Below are 26,794 nucleotides of genomic sequence, written 5' to 3' on the forward strand. Positions count from 1 at the left end.
AAAATTAATTATATCATTTTATGGAATAAGAGTAGAGTAGTTTTATAATACTGTATAAAACAACTATAGTCAACTAATATTAACAATTAACTGTTCACATTAAATAAAATATTTATAGTTAAAACAATTAACATTTTAAAAATTAGTTGTATTAATAAATATAATAGTTCAATTCCATGTAAATTGTTTATGTGCCAAACAGATGAATGAGATAAAATCTTGATTAAATAAATTGCTAACATCGAGTCAGAGAAAAAAAGTTGTAAAAATAATTGCAAATAAATGTGACAGGGAAAAATGTTATTCGCTTAAAACTTCGGATATGTATCTAATATTACATAAAGTAAAAAAAAAAAATAAAAAAGCAATCAGAGCTCAAATATCTAGCTCTATATGAAGCACAATAGAGACAAACTTATCAAATATCTAAATCGTAGCGACAAGTGAGTCAATTTACGACTGTGGCAACAATAAGACAGGATGAATTAGTGAGTGTTATTATGCGAGAAGGTAATTGTGTCTGATGCGGCATTTTGCAGGTCGAATTGCTCCTTGCCTGCAATAACTTCCAGATATTTATCAAATGAACAACCATACGTCGGCCGCACATTCGAGATAGTTAATTTTCCGGACAACATCGCGCACACATAGATAATTAAATTAATCATTACGTGGAATTCATTGATTAATGATGATGGCAGCATTTGTGCAGGTCATGATGAATTGTTGCATGCTAGAAACATCGGAATGTCTATAACCACTTTGATGTTATTATTTATTTAATTCGTTTCGTAAAACAATGAAACAAACGCAGAGGAAAAATATTTATTAAAATTAATTTGTATTTTCAACAAAAAGTATAAACGACGTATATTTTTCTGTATTTTTGTTGTTATATTTTAATTTTAAAACAACTAAAAACAATGTCCCTTTACGTACGTACTCATATATTTCATTTACAACATTAATCTAGGTAACTTTATGTTTGGGTTTTTTTTGATCTGAAGCAAAAGTCATTCTATCAAGATGAAAGATATCTCGTTAAAAATTGCTCATTCTTTGGTATCCAATTCCTTTCGAACAGAAAAAAGACTGAATTGATGGGAGTTTAAATGTCAAGTAATTTTTTTGGAGGATTTTTATTGATTTAGGAAAGAATAAGTAATACCAATATTCACAATAGTAATCATGTTTACATTATATTTTTCTTGACGAAAGTGTGTAAGAATAAATATAACCAATATTCATCCTTTTTACAATGATAAAGAGATTTTAACCAACCAAATCAAGATTTGATAAAAAATATGATTATTTTTAAATTTAAATACGAACTATAAACTTCTAATGATTTAATATTTATACATTAAATACAGTTTATTCATAATATTTTGATAAAATGAAGTGCAAATGTCAAAAAATTTTATTCATTTGGATAAGAATAGATAGTACGAATATCCATAATAGTTACAATGACACAAAGATCTTAACCAAGCAGATCAAAATATGATAAAAAATATGATTGTCTTTAAAATTATTGTTATTGAAATTTGGACTATGGCGCATCCACCAAATTTTAAATTAAGTATTAACTACAATAACAAAAAGATCATATATATTGGTATTAAAAATTATTGTTAAAGGAAAAGATTGTCTCTCTAAATTGGAGAACTAATTTTAAGTAAATAAATTAAGAAAAGCTATACACTTTGTAAGTTTTAATATTTATACAATAAAGGAAGTTCGTTCATTATATTACTCTTGACAAGAGGAGAATTGTGTTTATTGTGTATCGTTGAGGTTTTAGAATATTTATACATTAACGACAGTTTGTTCATGGAAGTGCAAATGTCAAGAAATTTTTATGAGAAATTTTATTCATTTGGGTAAGAATAAATAGTACCAATGTTCATTGTAACAATGATACAAAGATCTTAACCAAGCAGATCAAGATATAATAAAAAATATGATTGTATTTAAACTTATTGTTATAGAAAAAGTGTCTTTCTAAATTTGGCAATTAGCGCATCCACCAAATATTTAATTAATTTTATATAATAAATTAAAGATGAATAAATGTTTTATGAATTTAGTTCAGATTACAAGCAAATTTGATTCACCGTATTGGTGCCTACTTTTATTATTTACTTTAAGTACAGTTGTGACCAGAGAAACAACATTTTGTAAGATATGTCATAAAAGATTTTAAGTTAAATTCTATCCAGTCAGTTTATTTCAATATTGTATACTTCCTTTCCTTATTTTTGTTACAAATCTTATAAACGTCGGATATGTTACTTTAGGGTTTGATTTTGTTGGACAAATAAATAGCACAATCGAATGTATTTAACATTACTTTTAATAATTAGAATATCTTCTTAGCAGAGTTTGTACTATTTTATTATAGTAAATAAATTCCTTTTCAGTGAGAAGAAAGAAGCATTGCTCTCCAGAGAAGAGGAAAATAATAATTAACATGTCTAAATGTTGCTGATAATGCTAAAAACTTATGATGCTTTTGAAAAATGGTTTACAATGCTTATAACAAATATGAATTATCCAGTTATTGATTTACTTTCAAATTTTTCACACTCAGACAATTCTTTTCATAGACCAATTTTTCAAAATTTTTTAATAATACTGAAAACTATTTACTTATTTAGCCGTAAACTCTTACTAAAATAACTTACACGCATTGACTCCTTTACGACCATTTTAGGTTCTCAAAAATATATTTCTTCTTAACACTAATTATTAACAACATAAAAAAATCTCTTAACAAAAAGACAACTCCTTTTATAGACAGACAAACTAGAAAAATCAGTAAACTTCATATTTTCTTGATCTCTAGGTAAATAAAAAATGAATTAATTGAGTCATACAATCATCAAGTTCTGTATTATAAGAATCAAATTTCGACTGAACGTACAAAACTTGTAAGGATATATGTCAGAAAGTGATGAATCAATGTTGAATAAAACATGATCAGATGGTAAAAATACACACTACAAAAAATTTTAAAATACGGTGGAGGAAAAGTTTTGATTTGGGGTTCCTCTCATGTCATGGAATAGGAAGATTACTGAAAGTTATTAGTAAAATATGCCCTGATGATAGATGTAATTTAACCATTTTCCAACAATAAGTTATTATTGGATTTTTATACAAGATAATGATACGAAGCATGAATTCAAAGTTCATCAAATTTGGTTAAAAAATAAAAATGATGAGATTCTTGATTGGCCAGTGTAAAATCAGGTTGTAAATAAAATTGAAAACTTGAGGAACGACATGTAATTGCGATTATAAAACCAAAAAATCATCAAATTTGGATAAATTGTGGTCGTGTAATTTAATATCAAACGACAATTGTCGATATTTCATTGAATCTTTGCCTCATCGTTTAAAGGTAGTTTTAACAAACAAAGAGTACCCAATAAAATATTAACAATTTCGTTTAAGTTATCTGTAAATTAATTAACAAATATATATTTTTTAGAAGGGTGCTATTTCTGTAACCACCGATAATATGCATTTATTTGGTTTAAAATTTAATTTAAGTACAAATTAGATAAAAAATGAATAATGAGAGAAAGAATATTTTAAATAAAATAAAATATTTTGATTCCAAGTAATTAGAGTTACGTGTTTTCTAATTAACGATTTAGGTAAGAATAAATAATAAGAATATTCACAATAGCAATCATGTATACATTATATTTTTCTTGACGAAAGTGTCAATGTGAAATTTTCATTTGTGTAAGAATACAAATTAGATAAAAGATGAATAATGAGAGAAAGAATATTTTAAATAAAATAAAATATTTTGATTCCAAGTAATTAGAGGTACGTGTTTCTTAATTAACGTTCAAATAGTAATGTGTGCCATTTCACTGGCCACCATAGTTACTCAATTTAGGATTATAAAAGTATAGTTAACTGAAATTATCCATTATGAGAATTGTATGGATGTTTGTGTATTTTACCTTTAAACCATATATCAATCACAATTAGCACCGAGGGCATCGGTGAAGGCTTGTTATTTTTAAGTAACAGACAACAACACGGGGATGATTTATGATAAATGTACTCCCTGGACATTAAAACGACGGGGTCCGTAGCGGCAAGTAGAAGCAGACCTTCGGTTCCGGAATAATTCAGATTTTACACCTTGCTTTAAACCATTCCGGTCAACGGAATGCCCCTCCTGGGATGCATTACGCAATGATTTGTTTTAACGATTTTCAAAGTATTGCAGCGAAGGTAATTTAGGTCACATTACTCCCGGAAACAAAAGGCCAAATTAGAATTTTGTTGAGTTATGTCATTACTTTAAAGACACAAATAAGACAGTTTTGATTCGGGTTTATTGTTTCTTATTCTTATTAACAAATTTGTGTAAAGTGGGCAAATTGGAAATATTTGGATATGTAAATGAATGGGATACAATTCAATATTACATTCAGAAATACACCGGCAGCAGATTTGGAACATTCGTCTCGTACACCATTAAAACGTCCACCGTTCACTGGTTTCTTGTATTATTTTTGCTAAATGAACCTTGGAGACGTCGTCATGTACGTGCCTGCTGTCGGCAGCGACTCGACGCTGCTATATCGTTGGGGACACTAATAACTACATCCATTACTTTGACAGCCGGAAATTATGATTCTTTATCGTCGCTATGTACTTGACTTCATAAACAGAACGGGCACCGTTCAAAAATTTCTGGTATTAAGCTCAATTCAACACGCAAATGGAATTTTTAAAATCGCATTCGTTATTTGGAAGACGTAAGTCTTCATTAACACTCAATATCGTTGAGTTCAATTGTATCACACTCCTCGAATTTTTCAATTTGGTTTCATGTTAAATATGTATTTGACTGGTTGCGCATTCGCCATTTTTAACAATAGTTGTAAAAATGTCCAAATGCCTTTTGAATGTAGTTGTAATTATACAATTACAATACAATACAACATTTATTAAACATCAAAATCTTATTTTTTATAGTATTTTAAAGGTTACTTTACTGATTAATTAAAAAAAATTAAATAGTACCTGTTAAAAATGGATCTAACAGTGGATAAAATAAATTACTTTTAATATAATCTACTTATTCTTAGAATTTGTTTAATAGTAACTAATTATTGGATTGGTTGCGCATTCGTCATTTTTAACAACAGTTATAAAAATGGTGGATGCGAAACAAAAAACTTAATTAAAATATTCAAATGAATTGGAATAAAATATTTGAAAACATAAAATTAATTGCCTTTTGGATGTAGTTGTAATTATACAATTTCTTTGCACATTTACGATGTTTAAACATTTAAGCTGAGCATTTTTAAATACATTTGAAAAATTGGCTCAGTTTTGACAATGTGTAAGCAAATTGAACTAGTAGTTCAATCTAGTTTTTTTTTTCTCATTAAAACTAACTATCAAGTTGGGTTTTGTCAAAATTAAGAAAATTAAATTAATATATAAAAAATAAAAGGTGTATTTTTGTAAATTTATTTTAGAAATATTATTAAAGCACTGATAAGTGCTATAATTCAGGTTAATATGTATTCACAAAAGTCTTTGCACACGTTTTTATAACATCTAAATGTTGTTAAGTTGAAAATTTTTAATTGGAGTATGTGGAGGTACTTATATCATAATTTGGATACCCTTTCATATATATTCTTTTTTTATTAAAACTGCAGCATCCTTTTCATCAAACTTGGTACTGGACAACATATTTTCTGTTAAATTACTTTTAATATAATCAACTTATTCTTAGAATTTGTTTAATAGTAATTAATTATTGGATTGGTTGCGCATTCGTCATTTTTAAAATCAGTTGTAAAAATGGTGGATGCGAAACCAAAAACTTAAGTTAAAATATTCAAATGAATGAATAAAATTAAATGCCTTTTGGAAGTAGTTGTAATTTGTTTGCGCATTCACGATATTTAAACATTTATTAAACATCAAAATCATATTTTTTATAATATTTTAAAGGTTACTTTACTGACTAATTAAAACAAATTAAATACTACCTGTTAAAAATGGATCTAACACTGAATAAAATAAATTACGTTTAATATAATCAACTTGTTCTTAAAATTTGTTTAATGGTAATTAATTATTGGATTGGTGGCGCATTCGCCATTTTTAACAACAGTTGTAAAAATGGTGGATGCGAAACAAAAAACTTAATTAAAATATTCAAATGAATTGGAATAAAATATTTGAAAACATAAAATTAATTGCCTTTTGGATGTAGTTGTAATTATACAATTTCTTTGCACATTTACGATGTTTAAACATTTATTAAACATCAAAATCATATTTTTTATACTATTTTAAAGGTTACTTTACAGATTAATTAAAAAAAATTAAATAGTACCTGTTAAAAATGTATCTAACAGTGGATAAAACAAATTACTTTTAATATAATCAACTTATTCTTAGAATTTGTTTAATAGTATCTAATTATTGTATTGGTTGCGCATTCGCCATTTTTAACAACAGTTGTAAAAATGGTGGATGCGCACGAAAAACTTAAATAAAATATTCAGATGAATTAGGATAAGATATTTGAAAACATAAAATTAATTGCCTTTTGGATGTGGTTGTAATTATACAATTTGTTTGCGCATTCACGATGTTTAAACATTTATTAAACATCAAAATCATATATTTTATAGTATTTTAAAGGTTACTTTACTGATTAATTAAAAAAATTTAAATAGTACCTGTTAAAAATGGATCTAACAGTGGATAAAACAAATTACTTTTAATATAATCAACTTATTCTTAGAATTTGTTTAATAGTATCTAATTATTGTATTGGTTGCGCATTCGCCATTTTTAACAACAGTTGTAAAAATGGTGGATGCGCAACGAAAAACTTAAATAAAATATTCAGATGAATTAGAATAAAATATTTGAAAACATAAAATTAATTGCCTTTTGGATGTAGTTGTAATTATACAATTTCTTTGCACATTTACGATGTTTAAACATTTATTAAACATCAAAATCATATTTTTTATACTATTTCAAAGGTTACTTTACAGATTAATTAAAAAAATTTAAATAGTACCTGTTAAAAATGGATCTAACAGTGGATAAAATAAATTACTTTTAATATAATCAACTTATTCTTAGAATTTGTTTAATAGTGACTAATTATTGTGTTGGTTGCGCATTCGCCATTTTTAACAATAGTTGCAAAAATGGTGGATGCGAACAAAAAACTTAAATAAAATATTCAGATGAATTAGGATAAGATATTTGAAAGCATAAAATTAATTGCCTTTTGGATGTGGTTGTAATTATACAATTTGTTTGCGCATTCACGATGTTTAAACATTTATTAAACATCAAAACCATATTTTTTATAGTATTTTAAAGGTTACTTTACTGATTAATTAAAAAAATTTAAATAGTACCTGTTAAAAATGGATCTAACAGTGGATAAAACAAATTACTTTTAATATAATCAACTTATTCTTAGAATTTGTTTCATAGTATCTAATTATTGTATTGGGTGCGCATTCGCCATTTTTAACAACAGTTGTAAAAATGGTGGATGCGCAACGAAAAACTTAAATAAAATATTCAGATGAATTAGGATAAGATATTTGAAAACATAAAATTAATTGCCTTTTGGATGTGGTTGTAATTATACAATTTGTTTGCGCATTCACGATGTTTAAACATTTATTAAACATCAAAATCATATATTTTATAGTATTTTAAAGGTTACTTTACTGATTAATTAAAAAAATTTAAATAGTACCTGTTAAAAATGGATCTAACAGTGGATAAAATAAATTACTTTTAATATAATCAACTTATTCTTAGAATTTGTTTAATAGTGACTAATTATTGTATTGGTTGCGCATTCGCCATTTTTAACAACAGTTATAAAAATGGTGGATGCGAACAAAAAACGTAATTAAAATATTCAAATGAATTAGGATAAGATTTTTGAAAACAGAAAATTAATTGCCTTTTGGATGTAGTTGTAATTATACAATTTGTTTGCGCATTCTCGATGTTTAAACATTTATTAAACATCAAAATCATATTTTTTATAGTATTTTAAAGGTTACTTTACTGATTTATTAAAAAAATTTAAATAGTACCGGTTAAAAATGGATCTAACAGTGGATAAAATAAATTACATTTAATATAACCACTTATTCTTAGAATTTGTTTAATAGTAATTAATTACATATGTTAAATATTTTAGCCATAACTCTTTTATATAATGTGAACTGATAAAATAATATTAATTGACTATTGTTGTTTTATACAAAATTAAATTAAATTAAACTCTAATTTAAGTTTATAATAAACCAAAACAAAAAAGTATATATTTTTTAATACTAAAATTATTCTAAACTAAAAGATATTATTTATTTTTCTGTATTTGTCATTTATTTTTAAAATTCTCAAATACAGATAACTGTAAAACATCCCAAAGAGCTTCAAGCTGCACCATTAAGTTTAAAGTTACTCGATTTAACCATTAATCTCGTCCAGTGTTAAGTGAACATGGCTGGCGTATAAAGCCTATTGTAAGACAACGACAGTTGTGACCATAATTTCGAATGTACGCTCGAATGTGCCTAATCCGATCGCTTTAGAGAATGCAGGGTTTATGTTACCAGAATGAAGTGAGATCGTACGTGTTGTTGGACGGACTCCCATTCCGCTCACTCAATATGGCGAATCAGTGCTGAACGTGTATGTGTGCGGTTTTAATCTGTGTCTATCAAGCACCTAGAATAGCCCCTATCGAATCTAATGGCACAAATAAATTGATTTGCCGATTATTACCGAGTAGTTGTTAAAGTGACTTGATGATATAACACAATGGCTTCGCCTAATTTGATAATTAAGATCAAATCGTGTCTGTGAAACAACTTTGTTTTAAAATTTCATCAGAAAACTCATTTTTATAAGTTTAACAAGAAATTCATTGCACACTCATTTAAACATCAAGAACTGAAATTGCTTAAATTAAAACAATATTGTACTTCAGTCATAAGTCCAAGAGAATTCGTTTAAAACGTCTAAAGAAAATGCCTTTTCTGAATAACACAGTGAGCTTCCCGTTTGTATTAACATTTTTGCTCGCCAAGAAAAATTAGTTCGCATCAAGGCCGACCTTGAACTGAATTGAAATAGTAGACTATTTGGTCATCCATCTAGAAGAGACGCAGCAAGAAGGAAACTCGTAATCACTTCTTTTCTCATTTTTCTTTGGCTGACAACGTTAATTTACTTTCAGCACTCCTCTACAATTTCGCAATGATATATGGGTAGCTTTGCTCCTTAAAAATAATTTAATAATTTTACAGTTGGACTGGCTTTTCAGTTTTTAACCTGATGCAGATAATTAAAATTATATATTATCTTGTCAAATAAATGCTTTCATTACTTTCCTTTCTTGATATTTAAATGTATGTTTATATATTAAATAAAATAACTAATAATACTATTGAATATGTTATTTATAGATACTGGCATCTAATTCAAGAATAAACAATAATAAATATAATAATTGATAAATTTTATAGCAATCTAATGTTATGTAGATAATATAATTTTACTATGTTACATACATGTTTTTATGTTCATACTCAATTTCTAGTAGATTATTACTAAATATTTTAAAATAAAAGTTCAGTGAACATCTGATTTAAAAAAAATATATATATTTTTTAATGGATTAATATTATGAATATTTCTTTAAATATCAGAATCTGATGTTATATAAATCAGCAACAAATTTATTTTTAAGAAAAAAATCTAATCTAAATACGTTTATATTTAAATTAGTACGTGAAATTAAAAACAATATTTACTTACCTTTTATCAATTGTATATAATTGATTTGAAATGAAAATGTTGAGATCTGTAATATAAAAAAAAAATGAGGAGTCAAAAGTAAAGCAACAAAATATAAAATAAATTATTAATATTTAATATCCATTATTTTATATTACATCTTGACTACTTCTTTTGATGGAAGAAACAAGGTTGTCAATCTTTTGATTACAAACAGAATTTATAATAAAATAATATAACTTTGTGAGTCTTGAAATTTGTCTAAGTGAGCTTTTCTCATTTTAAGATCTATCACGTCCCACAGATTTTTTATGGGGTTTAAATTGGGACTTTGGGCTGGTCACTTAATAAGAATTACATTATTGAAAACAAAAAAGTCTTCTACAACGGTACCTTCTTAAAAATATTAAATGCGATTAGTTGGCTGAATTCGTCTTTCTGTGACTTTTTAAAGAGGAGTTATACGCCATAGAATTGCATTTGAAAAAAAGTTAGACATGGTTTTAGCCCTCCTTGAAGGGTTAAGTTATTTTATATGACATCTTGTCATCTTTTTTTCATGGAAGAAACAAGGTTGTCAATCTTTTGATTATAAACAGAATTTCAAATAATATTAACTTTGTGAGTTTTGAAATTTGTCTAAGTGAGCTTTTCTCATTTTAAGATCTATCATGTCCCACAGATTTTCTATGGGGTTTTAAAGTGGGACTTTGGGCTGGTTACTTAATAAGAATTACATTATTGGAAGCAAAAAAGTCTTTTACAACGGTACCCCCTTGAAAATATTAAATAGTTGGCTGAATTCGTCTTTTTGTCACCTTTTTAAAGAGGACACGCCATCGAATTGCATTAAAAAAAAGTTAGAGATTGTTTTCGCCCTCCTTGAAAGGTTAAGTTATTTTATATGACATCTTGTCATGTTCTTTTCATGGAAGAAACAAGGTTGTCAACCTTTTGCTTACAAACAGAATTCCAAATAATATTAACTTTGTGGGTTCTGAAATTTGTCTAAGTGAGCTTTTCTCATTTTAAGATCTATCATGTCCAACAGATTTTCAATGGGGTTTAAATTGGGACTTTGGGCTGGTCATTTAATAAGAATTACATTATAGGAAGGAAAAAAGTCCCCTTCAACGGTACCTCCTTAAAAATATTAAATGCGACTAATTGGCTAAATTCGTCTTTCTGTCACCTTTTTAAAGAGGAGTTACACGCCGTAGAATTGCATTTAAAAAAAAGTAGAGATGGTTTTTGGCCTCCTTGAAGGGTTAAGTTATTTTATATGACATCTTGTCATCTTCGTTTCATGGAAGAAACAAGGTTGTCAACCTTTTGCTTACAAACAGAATTCCAAATAATATTAACTTTGTGGGTTCCGAAATTTGTCTAAGTGAGTTTTTCTCATTTTAAGATCTATCATGTCCCACAGATTTTCTATGGGGTTTAAATTGGAACTTTGGTCTAGTCACTTAATAAGAATTACATTATTGGAAGTAAAAAAGTCTTCTACAACGGTACCTCCTTAAAAATATTAAATGCGATTAGTTGGCTGAATTCGTCTTTCTGTGACTTTTTAAAGAGGAGTTATACGCCATAGAATTGCATTTGAAAAAAGTTAGACATGGTTTTAGCCCTCCTTGAAGGGTTAAGTTATTTTATATGACATCTTGTCATCTTTTTTTCATGGAAGAAACAAGGTTGTCAATCTTTTGATTATAAACAGAATTTCAAATAATATTAACTTTGTCGTTTTGAAATTTGTCTAAGTGAGCTTTTCTCATTTTAAGATCTATCATGTCCCACAGATTTTCTATGGGGTTTTAAAGTGGGACTTTGGGCTGGTTACTTAATAAGAATTACATTATTGGAAGCAAAAAAGTCTTTTACAACGGTACCCCCTTGAAAATATTAAATAGTTGGCTGAATTCGTCTTTTTGTCACCTTTTTAAAGAGGACACGCCATCGAATTGCATTAAAAAAAAGTTAGAGATTGTTTTCGCCCTCCTTGAAAGGTTAAGTTATTTTATATGACATCTTGTCATGTTCTTTTCATGGAAGAAACAAGGTTGTCAACCTTTTGCTTACAAACAGAATTCCAAATAATATTAACTTTGTGGGTTCTGAAATTTGTCTAAGTGAGCTTTTCTCATTTTAAGATCTATCATGTCCAACAGATTTTCAATGGGGTTTAAATTGGGACTTTGGGCTGGTCATTTAATAAGAATTACATTATAGGAAGGAAAAAAGTCCCCTTCAACGGTACCTCCTTAAAAATATTAAATGCGACTAATTGGCTAAATTCGTCTTTCTGTCACCTTTTTAAAGAGGAGTTACACGCCGTAGAATTGCATTTAAAAAAAAGTAGAGATGGTTTTTGGCCTCCTTGAAGGGTTAAGTTATTTTATATGACATCTTGTCATCTTCGTTTCATGGAAGAAACAAGGTTGTCAACCTTTTGCTTACAAACAGAATTCCAAATAATATTAACTTTGTGGGTTCCGAAATTTGTCTAAGTGAGTTTTTCTCATTTTAAGATCTATCATGTCCCACAGATTTTCTATGGGGTTTAAATTGGAACTTTGGTCTAGTCACTTAATAAGAATTACATTATTGGAAGTAAAAAAGTCTTCTACAACGGTACCTCCTTAAAAATATTAAATGCGATTAGTTGGCTGAATTCGTCTTTCTGTGACTTTTTAAAGAGGAGTTATACGCCATAGAATTGCATTTGAAAAAAGTTAGACATGGTTTTAGCCCTCCTTGAAGGGTTAAGTTATTTTATATGACATCTTGTCATCTTTTTTTCATGGAAGAAACAAGGTTGTCAATCTTTTGATGATAAACAGAATTTCAAATAATATTAACTTTGTCGTTTTGAAATTTGTCTAAGTGAGCTTTTCTCATTCTGAGATCTATCATGTCCAACAGATTTTCTATGGAGTTTAAATTGGGACTTTGGGTTAGACACTTAATAAGAATTACATTATGGGAAGCAAAAAAGTCTTTTACAACGGTACCTCCTTGAAAATATTAAATAGTTGGCTGAATTCGTCTTTTTGTCACCTTTTTAAAGAGGACACGCCATCGAATTGTATTAAAAAAAAGTTAGAGATGGTTTTCGCCCTCCTTGAAGGGTTAAGTTATTTTATATGACATCTTGTCATCTTCTTTTCATGGAAGAAACAAGGTTGTCAATCTTTTGACTACAAACAGAATTTCAAATAATATTAACTTTGTGAATTTTGAAGTTTGTGTAAGTGAGCTTTTCTCATTTTAAGATCTATCATGTCCAATAGATTTTCAATGGGGTTTAAATTGGGACTTTGGGCTGATCACTTAATAAGAATTACATTATTGGAAGCAAAAAAAGTCTTCTACAACGGTACATTCTTAAAAATATTAAATGCAATTAGTTGGCTGAATTCATCTCTCTGTCACCTTTTTAAAAAGGAGTTACACGCCATAGAATTACATTTTAAAAAAATTAGAGATGGTTTTCGCCCTCCTTGAAGGGTTAAGTTATTTTATATGACATCTTGTCATCTTCTTTTCATGGAAGAAACAAGGTTGTCATCAATCTTTTGACTACAAACAGAATTTCAAATAACATTAACTTTGTGAGTTTTGAAATTTGTCTAAGTGAGCTTTTCTCATTTTAAAATCTATCATGTCCCACAGATTTTCTATGGGGTTTTAAAGTGGGACTTTGGGCTGGTTACTTAATAAGAATTACATTATTGGAAGCAAAAAAGTCTTTTACAACGGTACCTCCTTGAAAATATTAAATACGATTAGTTAGCTGAATTCGTCTTTCTGTGACCTCTTTAAAGAGGAGTTACACGCCATAAAATTGCACTTAAAAAAAAAGTTGGAGGTGGTTTTTGCCCTCTTTGAATTTTAAACTTTGGGTGAGAGAGTTAAAGTCTCCATAATTGTGTCAGATACAGAATAATGAATGTTTAATCGAAGACAAAATAATATATAGACTAATTCTTATCATTTTCTCAGAATTCTGAAAAGTCTCTGAGATATCACAGAGATGTGACTGAATAAAAAATTTGAGAAATGAATGAAACATCGAAGAAATAACAAAAAATTTTATAAACGTGGAAAATAACATTGTAATGTACATTTAAGTATATTCTCAACTATTTTGGAAACTGGAGTACAAAATTAAAAATCATTTTCAAAAACTACCCTTTTCAGTCACTAATTTTTCATTGCACATAATATTTCAATATACGAGAGATACAGTTAAGCTTCAAGTTTTTAATGAATTTTTATTATAATTTATTATTAAATGCACCCTAAATTGATTTTAATTAAAAACTTCAAGGAAAGTAAATTTTACTTTAATGAAACTGTTGCAGTAAAATAGATCAGGAGTCTCTTACAGTGAACATTACTAATAATAACGTCATTTGGTTACATATTAATTTTATTTTAAAATGCAGATAACGAGAAATCTCATTTGTTATTTTCGAAGTCTCAATTGTGTCTATAATTACCTTTGTTTCGATTAAATGGTATAATAATTACACCTTTATTATTATGATATTCGTTTGTTTTGTTTCAGACAAAGATCATAAAATTTTTATTTAATATTTTATTTAGAAAAATTTTATATATTATTTATTAATATTTTATTGAAAAACTTTATAACATTAAAAATGAATTTATGGCAATAATAAAATAATCATAAAGAAAATTTCTTCAGATATGAAACTAGCTGTTAAAGTTTAATAGAAGTTAAACTAACTCGAAGGATACGATTGTGAGGCGTATATGAACGAAAAAGTTTCACAAGAAAGTTTTACACTTAATAGTGTACCAACAAAATACAATATGTATCATAAAAGTGGAAAAGTTTTGTAAACATTTACATGGTAGTATAAGGCGAAAATAGGTATAGCTTGTGAATATTTTTGAATAATTGTGTGGAAGTTTGCTGTGATCTCAATTCGTTTTGTGGTGTTCTCCAAACTACCTTACCCTTACTTTACAGTAACTCTTTTGAGATACACATGTACGTCACCTAAATACGTAATATTTAACGATTATATCATAGATTATATAATTTTGCAAATATTAAAAATTAGGCAAATAGAATTAGACTTGTATCTCTTCTACAAATTACACTCCTGGACAAAAATTTGGAAACCTTAGGATATAATTTTTTAAAATAGCAAATAATCAATGATTATAAAAAGTAATATTAAAATAAACGATCTGTATATTAAAATATAAAATAATTCCACTTTGGCAACAAGCATGATTTTGAAATTGTTTTGATATTGAGCACTAAAGTCATCTATTATAAAAATAATGAATTTCATTTTCTCCAATCTAATACATATAAAAATTGTTTTATTTAAATGACTGCCAATCAGAAATTTTTCAGCTTATTAATATTGTTGTAAAATGTCATGTTTCTGATAGTATCTGGACTAAGTAGCACCCATATTATAGCCAGAAATGAGTCTGGAAATGTAGGCAGTGGAAGAAGGGTATCGACTGGTAAAAAAACGAATTTATTTTATTTATTAGTTAATATCAGACATCAAGTAACAGGGGGGACGAGTGGTGGACTAATGTTGCCCGGAGTTTTACTCTTTTATGAGTGGGTCCTTTATTAAGAATAATTGCCGGGTGTCAGGGGAGTCTTTGCTCCTCAGTTCGGCAACAGCCCGGTAAATTAAACGGGGCGCTATCAGCATCCGTCTTAGTTTCTGTTGTACTGCGGTTTCCAGATTTCGCCAGATGTTCCCCATTTGCTTCCCGATAACTTCTTCGCCTTGATGCAAACGGCGCCGTTTCAAAAACTGGAAACGTCGACTCGAAATGCCTGTCTGACGTTCGGCATTGTTCCAAGGCTCCCTTCGCTCGTCATGTCTGCGATTCTCCCCGGTCCCGGCCCGCGGTTGTAATTAAAAATAAAATTAAACCGTAAATCAAAGTTTCCGTTTCTATTAGCCCTCATAAAACAAAGTTAATTTGATTTTATAAGTAGCATTTGGTCTGCGGCAAGAAATCAAATTTTCCCGGTTTCCTTATTATAAAATTGTTACAAGGGGTGTTGTGTGAAGATCACAGATGTGTATCTGTATTTTTATATTTGTATCAGAACTTACTGTTAAGTAAATCAAGTTAAACTGAAGAACTACCAAATAATTGGGGATTTGGGAATACTTTTCCCGATCCAAAGTTTGATCCTTAATTTAAATGGAGGGTAAGATGGATCGTTTTTAACATAGGGTCATAATGGAAAACACCATGTTTCCATTTGTCAAAGGAGAGATTACACTTCGTTGTATATTTCAACGTCTTAAACTGTTAAATAACAAAAAATGTAATAACATTCTTGACCATCTAATAATAAGTATAAATTAAACAACTTATGAAGAATTAATGTATTTTGATTGAGTGATGTAAATTTCCCAACAGGTACATGAAAAGTTAAACATTTAGAAGGTAATGAATAACAATCTAGTTTTAGCGACACCTTTGGCTCTGCCTCGTACTTTGAAAGTCGTATCAACTTAATTAAATAACCTTAAATCAAGTTAAAACTAAGTAAGAAACTTTAACTACACTAACGACCTGCCTCTTTAGATCCAGAGTCTAATCGTGTCAGATATATTAATGACAATTTTACTGTTTGTAAAGAAGAAAATGAGCAAATAATACACAAAAACGTTGGATTAATGTGCAATAGGGAAATGATAAATGAAGCGTTAAGGCAGAAAAGAAATCGTCGGGGCGTTTAAAACCGTCGGATGTCTATATGTAAAGAAACAAAGTTAATGCCATAAACAGATATCACAAGCCAATCGAGGCAAAGATGGGGGGATAGAAACCGATAAATATCGGGTGAAATGGGCAGCACATGCCCGTCCGAGCATGTGTACCGAATTGGATATCGAAATTGAATTTGTATTTTTACGATTTGCAAAAGATATTCTGAAAATTTGAAATAAAGAAACCCTAGATTGTATTCAGCGTCGGATTCTTTAATAGAAACACTAAAGGAATATTCGCCGATATTTCACATGTCAGAATATGTATCTGACATCGGGAATTTATGTGTCTATCCGGTTAAACGCAATATATTCAGTTTTGCCAATCTTTAAGAAAATTGAACTGCCATTTAAATAAAATATTAAGCGTATCTTTGTAAATTTATTTTAAAAACATTATTGATTCAATTAGGAGATAATATCATAGTTAATAATTGACTATATTATCAAACTGAAATTTATCTTTGTGTTGAAATAAATCCTTTGTATATGATTTGTAAATTATTTCTTTTATCAAAATTGTAACCTCATTTATTTTTAAAATATTTCAATTTTTTATAATAAAAGTAATAAATTTAGTGAAGCACAACGAACTCACTTTAACAATAAAATAGTTTAAATTTTATTTTAGAAAAATTGTCGGACCAGTAAAAAGATGATATTTAATGTATCTCAGGTTAACATGCCTTCAAAAAGTTTTGGCATAAATCTTAATAATTTATATATTGTTTGTTAAGCTGAGCATTTTTAAATACATTTGAAAAATTGGCTCAGTTTTGACAATGTGTAAGCAAATTGAACTAGTAGTTCAATCTAGTTTTTTTTTTCTCATTAAAACTAACTATCAAGTTGGGTTTTGTCAAAATTAAGAAAATTAAATTAATATATAAAAAATAAAAGGTGTATTTTTGTAAATTTATTTTAGAAATATTATTAAAGCACTGAATGGGTACCAGTTAGTATAATTCAGGTTAATATGTATTCACAAAAGTCTTTGCACACGTTTTTATAACATCTAAATGTTGTTAAGTTGAAAATTTTTAATTGGAGTATGTGGAGGTACTTATATCATAATTTGGATATCCTTTCATATATATTCTTTTTTTATTAAAACTGCAGCATCCTTTTCATCAAACTTGATACTGGACAACATATTTTCTGTTAAATTACTTTTAATATAATCAACTTATTCTTAGAATTTGTTTAATAGTAATTAATTATTGGATTGGTTGCGCATTCGTCATTTTTAAAATCAGTTGTAAAAATGGTGGATGCGAAACCAAAAACTTAAAATTTTAAGTTAAAATATTCAAATGAATGAATAAAATTAAATGCCTTTTGGAAATAGTTGTAATTATACAATTTGTTTGCGCATTCACGATATTTAAACATTTATTAAACATCAAAATCATATTTTTTATAATATTTTAAAGGTTACTTTACTGACTAATTAAAACAAATTAAATACTACCTGTTAAAAATGGATCTAACACTGAATAAAATAAATTACGTTTAATATACTCAACTTGTTCTTAAAATTTGTTTAATGGTAATTAATTATTGGATTGGTGGCGCATTCGCCATTTTTAACAACAGTTGTAAAAATGGTGGATGCGAAACAAAAAACTTGATTAAAATATTCATATTAATTAGGATAAGATATTTGAAAACATAAAATTAATTGCCTTTTGGATGTAGTTGTATTTATACAATTTGTTTGCCCATTCACGATGTTTAAACATTTATTAAACCTCAAAATCATATTTTTTATAATATTTTAAAGGTTGCTTTACTGATTAATTCAAAAAAATAAATAGTACCTGTTAAAAATAGATCTAACAATGGATAAAATAAATCACTTTTATTATAATCAACTGATTCTTAGAATTTATTTAATAGTAATTAATTAACAGATTGGTTGCGCATTCGCCATTTTTAACAACAGTTGAAAAATGGTGGATGCGAAACAAAAAACTTAATTAAAATATTCATATTAATTAGGATAAGATATTTAAAAACATAAAATTAATTACCTTTTGGAAGTAGTTGCATTATACAATTTGTTTGCCAATTAACGATGTTTAAAGAGTTATTAAACATCAAAATCATATTTTTTATAGTATTTTAGAGGTTTCTTTACTGATTAATTAAAAAAATTTAAATAGTGTCTGTTAAAAATGGATCTAACAGTGGATTAAATAAATTAGTTTTAATATAATCAACTTATTCTTAGAATTTGTTTAATAGTAATTAATTATGTATCTTTTTAAATTTTGCAAAAATTAAAAAAAAATAAAAAATAAAAAGTATATTTTTGTAAATTTATATATATATATATATATATATATATATATATATGTATATATATATATATATATATATATATATATATATACAAACAACATACATTTTTATAATATCTTAATGTTGTTAAACTGAACATTTTGAAATAAATATATGTTGGATCACTTAAGGTCCACAAAAGTCTTTGAATACGTTTTTATTATATTTAAGTGTTGTTAAATTGAACATTTTGAATTGGAGTATGTGCAGTATCATAATTTTGAAATTTCAGTGTCATATATATATTATTAAAATTACACACACTAACCCCCTTCTCATCAAAGTTTTTGCTAGAAATCCTATTTTATAAAAAAATATAACAAAACATCTTTTTCTGTTAAAATTTAATTGCTTGGTTTAGATTTGTTAATATTCTAAACAATAAAAGTCTTCTTTTTCAGATAAAAATTTATTGTCTAGTTGAGTTTTGCTAAAAATTTAAGAAAAATAAATTAATATTTAGTTTAAAAAGATTGTTGAAACAGTCAAGTTAATAAATCTTAAGGTAAAATATATTCACAAGAATCTTTGCACACTTTTTTATTACATCTCAATGTTGTTATGTTGAACGTTTAGAAATGTTCAATTTCATATATATATATATATATATATAATCAAAATTCATGTTCTTTTTCTTTTAAAATTTAATTACTTGTTTCAGTTTTGCCAATGTTTAAAAACATATTTTATAAATATTAAAATATATTAAATATAGCAAAATATATATTCTTTTTTTGTTAAATATTAATTAGGTAGTTCAGTTTTGCCATTGTTTAAGAAAATTAATAGCAATTCAATAAAATTCCTTTTCTAAAGAATAAATACATTTTTTTATTTTGGGTAAAAATTAATTATGTAGTTGAAAATATTTTTGAATAAACTATTTTAAAAATGACGAATGCGCATTTAGGATACAGGGTGAAATAGTAAAAACTACAAAGCATTGTACCACACGTACATAGTAAGTATCTTTTTTATTTATATTCATATTACATCTTCAATTTTATTATTTAACACTTGGAAATATATTTTAATTAACTAGTTGGCACATTATATTAATTAAATAATTACTTCTAATATGTAGTTTTGTCTATAAAATATAAATAAAAATATTTTGGTCTTAAGTATAGGATTTTAGAATGAAAATCTTTTGCAAATTTTCATGCAATTTAAATGACTAACGACAGTCGCGTGAAGGAAATCAGGTATTGTAAACCTATGTAAACCAGAATCAGTCGATTCGTTCATTTTCGCAGCAAATTTATGCAGATTCCTCGCGAAACCATCCGCCTGTCGGCAAATAACGTCATGTACTGTTTTGCGCAGCCTTTATCTTCATGCAAGGAGACTCACTGAAAACAAATTCCCGTAATTTATTACGCTGTAACAAAATTATTCAGCGGACTAAAAAGATACGATTCGAGTTGCAGAAAATAAATCTTGATTCTCAGGTAAATCTCAGGTTTCAAGTTTAAAACCTATTCATTTCAATCCGCCCCGAACTGAATTTAAATAATAAATGTCCCGGCTACAAAACAAGGAGCGTTTGTGCGGCAGTAAAAGATGTGCACTCATATTCAAATTTCGTGAGATAAATCATTTCCGAAACGGACCGCATTTGTTTACGTTTCCCGTGTGTCCACAATCATTTTCGTTTTAAAGCTTACTTTAACTTTGCGACGGAATTTTGTCACTTTGACGAAGAAAAATAGATGTTGTTTTTTCGGTTGGACAAAGCGCTGACCGAATTGTCGGGGCTCGTTTCAGAAACAGTTGGCGCAATGCAAATAAGAAAACATTTATGCGGTTAATTTGAATAAAATAGATGTGGAACAGGTATTGCTGTCTCAGCTTAAGCCAATATTGTTTTTAACTTTCATCGAAGTATTTTAGCGTCGAAGTTTTTTTCAACTTTCCCCCAGTTTTATGACACCAAATGATCCGTGATTCAAAAAAGTATGCATTAAATTTGTCTTACATTGAAAAGAAATCTTTATGAAATATATATAACATATTTTCAATTAAGTTAGGAAATAGTAATATTTATACTCCAAAAACTTAATAATAGTAATAATTATTTGTATAGCTAATCAAATTAAATGAATTTTAATTATTGTACATCTTCATATACTCACTCTATTGAATACTGAAGCCAATTTCCTCCTGGTTCCCCTTTCGGAAGATTATCAAAAAGAAGGTCTTTTCATCAGTTATTGACCACCACACACATAATAAGCATAAATATAATAATAATCCCCTCGGAGTTATTGCCACAAGGTCTCATGAACAATGTCAAAAAAATATACACACCGTATACATACTTCGATAAAAAAAAATATCAACGTTCAACGTACGTTAAAACATAAGAAACAATATAATTCTGAACAGCTAATCTCACATAATAACTTTAAAATAGTGAGACCAAATTATGCAACGATATCAAAAAAAATTAATAAGATATTAGATGTCCGAAAACACTGCTCTTACCTAGGTCTTTAGAAATCTGTACATCAGAAAAACTATTTTACCAGATCATATTGTTCCTAAATAAACAAGAATAAAAATAAAACGATTGCAAATTTCGATATGCTGTAAAGAGAATCTGACAGTGAATTGAAATAAAAAGCCGTGACCACGTACAAGTTTTACACATTACACAGACAATAAATCGAAAGATTTAAAGTGAGAAAATATACTCTACATTTAAACAAATAGAACAAACACAGATATTAGTACAAATTGAGGCATTATTAACTAGAAATATGTAAAAATTCCTACCTAGATTTTGTTTTAAGTAATCGCAAGCCCTAACTATTTGAACACTCGAACGGAAGAGGACAAATCCAACCACTAAACTTTTTACAAACTTATTACAGTCATGATCAAAAATGGTTGAAACAATGACAATCAAAAATAATATCATCATAACCACTACAAACTGAAATATATTAAAATAGACTGTGAAAATCAACAATAATCAAGAGTACCGTTTCCCCCCTGTTGTGCAAATAATATGAAAAACTTCTAGAGTTCTAAAAAGCTTTCACTTCAAGAGAAATTTTTGAAAAAAAAAAAATATTTTCTCATTATTGATTCCATATTTTGATCAGTTACATATCTTAAAAACACTATAAATTATTTTTATTAATGTATTAACATATTTTATCCCAAAATGTAAAATTAGTGTTGTTGAAAATATATAATTTTTAAAGCTATTAAGTTTTCCACATTCTGCAGAATCTTCACTATCGTGTCATTATAAAAAAAGTGTTACTATGAATTCTAGGTATATATTTTAAGACAATAAATTAAATTTAAAAACAATTGAACCAAAGCTTACAGAAATATATATATATATATATATATATATATATATATATATATATATATATAACACAAAATTGTTGAAATTTAAATTTGAGGGCTATATTTCCTTCAAGAGAAAGTTTTCAAAAAGAAATATATTTGTATATTTATATTCGTTCCACATTATAAAAAAAGTATTACTATAAATTCTAGGTATATATTTTAAGACAATACAATACAGAAATATAAATAACACAAAATTTTTGATATTTTTTTCAAGAGAAACTTTTGAAAAAAAAATTATTTATATTTTCTTCATTATTGATTCCATATTTTGATCAGTTACATATTTTAGAAACACTATAAATTATTTTTATTAACGTATTAACGTATTTTGTCCCACAATGTAAAATTAGTCTTGTTGAAAATCATTATAATTTTTAAAGATATTAAATTTTTTACATTTTTTGTACAATTTAGAAAAAAAATCAGTTTTAAATGTATATTTTAATTTTCTTCAAATTGAAATATCTCAAGAACGATTTTGTTAATTAAAATTAACTGTGGACAATTTTTTTTACCTATTTGTAGAAAAATATGAAAAGCTTAATAGTTCTAAAAAATATTCGATATTGTAGAAAATAGCGCGAGGAAAAGAGAAAAATCGTCCAGAACCTACACACTGTGTCATTATAAAAAAATGTATTATAATGAATTCTACGTAGACATTTTAAGACAATATATCAAATTGAAAAACAATTGAACCAAAGCTTACAGAAACATAAATAACACAAAATTTTTAATATTTTCTTCAAAAGAAACTTTTGAAAAAAAATTTATTTATATTTTCTTCATTGTTTATTCCATATTTTGATCAGTTACATATCTTAGAAACACTATAAATTATTTTTATTAATGTATTAGCATATTTTATCCCACAATGTAAAATTAGTCTTGTTGAAAACAATTATAATTTTTAAAGATATTAAGTTTTTCACATTTTTTGTACAATTTAGAAAAAAATCTCAGTTTTAATGTTTATTTTAATTTTCTTCAAACTGAAATATCTCAAAAACGATTCTGTTAATTAAAATTAATTATGAACAATTTTTTTTCACTTAAATGTAGAAAAATATGAAAAACTTAATAGTTCTATAGAATATTCGATGCTGTGGAAAATAGGGTGAGAAAAGAGAAAAAGCTTTCAGAATGTACTGTACTGTGTAAGTATAAAAAAATGTATTACTATTAATTCTAGGTATACATTTTGAGACAATATGTCAAATTTAAAAACAATTGGACCAAAGCTTACAAAAATATAAATAACACAAAATTTTTGATATTTTCTTCAAGAGAAACTTTAAAAAAAATTTATTTATATTTTCTTCATTATTGATTCCATATTTTGATCAGTTACATATCTTAGAAACACTATAAATTATTTTTATTAAGGTATTAGCATATTTTATCCCACAATGTAAAATTAGTCTTGTTGAAAATAATTATAATTTTTAAAGATATTAAGTTTTTCACATTTTTTGTACAATTTAGAAAAAAAATCTCAGTTTTAATGTTTATTTTAATTTTCTTCAAACTGAAATATCTCAAAAACGATTCTGTTAATTAAAATTAATTATGAACAATTTTTTTCCACTTAAATGTAGAAAAATATGAAAAACTTAATAGTTCTATAGAATATTCGGTGCTGTGGAAAATAGGATGAGAAAAGAGAAAAAGCTTTCAGAATCTACAGTACTGTGTAAGTACAAAAAAATGTATTACTATTAATTCTAGGTATACATTTTGAGACAATATGTCAAATTTAAAAACAATTGGACCAAAGCTTACAAAAATATAAATAACACAAAATTTTTGATATTTTCTTCAAGAGAAACTTTAAAAAAAATTTATTTATATTTTCTTCATTATTGATTCCATATTTTGATCAGTTACATATCTTAGAAACACTATAAATTATTTTTATTAAGGTATTAGCATATTTTATCCCACAATGTAAAATTAGTCTTGTTGAAAACAATTATAATTTTTAAAGATATTAAGTTTTTCACATTTTTTATACAATTTAGAAAAAAATCTCAGTTTTAATGTTTATTTTAATTTTCTTCAAACTGAAATATCTCAAAAAATATTCTGTTAATTAAAATTAATTATGAACAATTTTTTTTCACTTAAATGTAGAAAAATATGAAAAACTTAATAGTTCTATAGAATATTCGATGCTGTGGAAAATAGGGTGAGAAAAGAGAAAAAGCTTTCAGAATGTACTGTACTGTGTAAGTATAAAAAAATGTATTACTATTAATTCTAGGTATACATTTTGAGACAATATGTCAAATTTAAAAACAATTGGACCAAAGCTTACAAAAATATAAATAACACAAAATTTTTGATATTTTCTTCAAGAGAAACTTTAAAAAAAATTTATTTATATTTTCTTCATTATTGATTCCATATTTTGATCAGTTACATATCTTAGAAACACTATAAATTATTTTTATTAAGGTATTAGCATATTTTATCCCACAATGTAAAATTAGTCTTGTTGAAAATAATTATAATTTTTAAAGATATTAAGTTTTTCACATTTTTTGTACAATTTAGAAAAAAAATCTCAGTTTTAATGTTTATTTTAATTTTCTTCAAACTGAAATATCTCAAAAACGATTCTGTTAATTAAAATTAATTATGAACAATTTTTTTCCACTTAAATGTAGAAAAATATGAAAAACTTAATAGTTCTATAGAATATTCGGTGCTGTGGAAAATAGGGTGAGAAAAGAGAAAAAGCTTTCAGAATCTACAGTACTGTGTAAGTACAAAAAAATGTATTACTATTAATTCTAGGTATACATTTTGAGACAATATGTCAAATTTAAAAACAATTGGACCAAAGCTTACAAAAATATAAATAACACAAAATTTTTGATATTTTCTTTAAGAGAAACTTAAAAAAAAAAATTTATTTATATTTTCTTCATTATTGATTCCATATTTTGATCAGTTACATATCTTAGAAACACTATAAATTATTTTTATTAAGGTATTAGCATATTTTATCCCACAATGTAAAATTAGTCTTGTTGAAAATAATTATAATTTTTAAAGATATTAAGTTTTTCACATTTTTTGTACAATTTAGAAAAAAATCTCAGTTTTAATGTTTATTTTAATTTTCTTCAAACTGAAATATCTCAAAAACGATTCTGTTAATTAAAATTAATTATGGACAATTTTTTTCTAATTAACTGTAGAAAAATATGAAATGCTTAATAGTTCTACAAAACATTCAGTGCTGTGGACAATGGGGCAAAAAAAGGAGAAAAAGCCTCCAGAATCTACACTACTGTGTCATTATAAAAAAAGTATTACTATGAATTCTGAAATTTTAAAACAATATATCAAATTTAAAAACAATTGGACCAAAACTAACAGAAATATAAGTAACATAAAATTTTTGAATCTTAAACTTGAAGGCTATATTTTCTTCAAGAGAAGCTTTTGAAAAGAAAATTGTTTATATATTCTTCATTGTTAATTCCATGTTTTGATCAATTACATATCGTAGAAACACTATAAATTATTTGTATTAACGTATTAACATATTTTATCAATAATGTAAAATTTGTCTTGTTGAAAATCATTATAATTTTTAAATCTATTAAGTTTTTCACATTTTTTGTACAATTTAGAAAAAAAAATTCTCAGTTTTAATGTTTATTTTAATTTTGTTCAAACTGAAATATATCAAAAACGATGCTGTTAATTAAAATTAGTTAAGGACAATTCTTTTCTACTTAATTGTAGAAAAATGTGAAAAGCTTAAGAATTTTAAAAAATATTCGGTGCTGTGGAAAATAGGGCAAGAAAAAGAGAAGAAGCCTCCAGAATCCACACTACTGTGTCATTATAAAAAAGTGTTACTATTAATATATCAAATTTAAAAATAATTGGACCAAAGCTTACAGAAATATAAGTAACACAAAATTTTTAAAATTTAAATTTGAGGGCTATATTTTCTTTAAGAAAAACTTAAAAAAAAAATATTTTCTTCATTATTGATTCCATATTTTGAACAGTTATATCTTAGAAACACTATAAATTCTTTTTATTAACGTATTAACATATTTTGTATCACAATGTAAAATTAGTCTTGTTAAAAATCGTTATAATTTTTAAATCTATTAAATTCTCTTAATTAATGTTAATTTTAATTTTCTCCAAACTGAAATATCTCAAAAACTATTCTGTTAATTAAAATTAATAAAGGATATTTTTTTCTATTTAATTATAGAAAAAATATGAAAAGCTTAATAGCTTAAAAAAATTATTCAGTGGCATGGATCGATTAAAGAAGAAGCCTCTAGAGTTTATGCTGCTTTATCATTATTGATAAAATTTGAACATTGATTTTTATTTTGTTTTATATATATTATGTATTTTAAGATACATACCAAATTTAAACATGATTGGATAAA

The sequence above is a fragment of the Aethina tumida genome, chromosome 2 (genome assembly GCF_024364675.1).
Source record: "Aethina tumida isolate Nest 87 chromosome 2, icAetTumi1.1, whole genome shotgun sequence".
NCBI lineage: Eukaryota > Metazoa > Arthropoda > Insecta > Coleoptera > Nitidulidae > Aethina > Aethina tumida.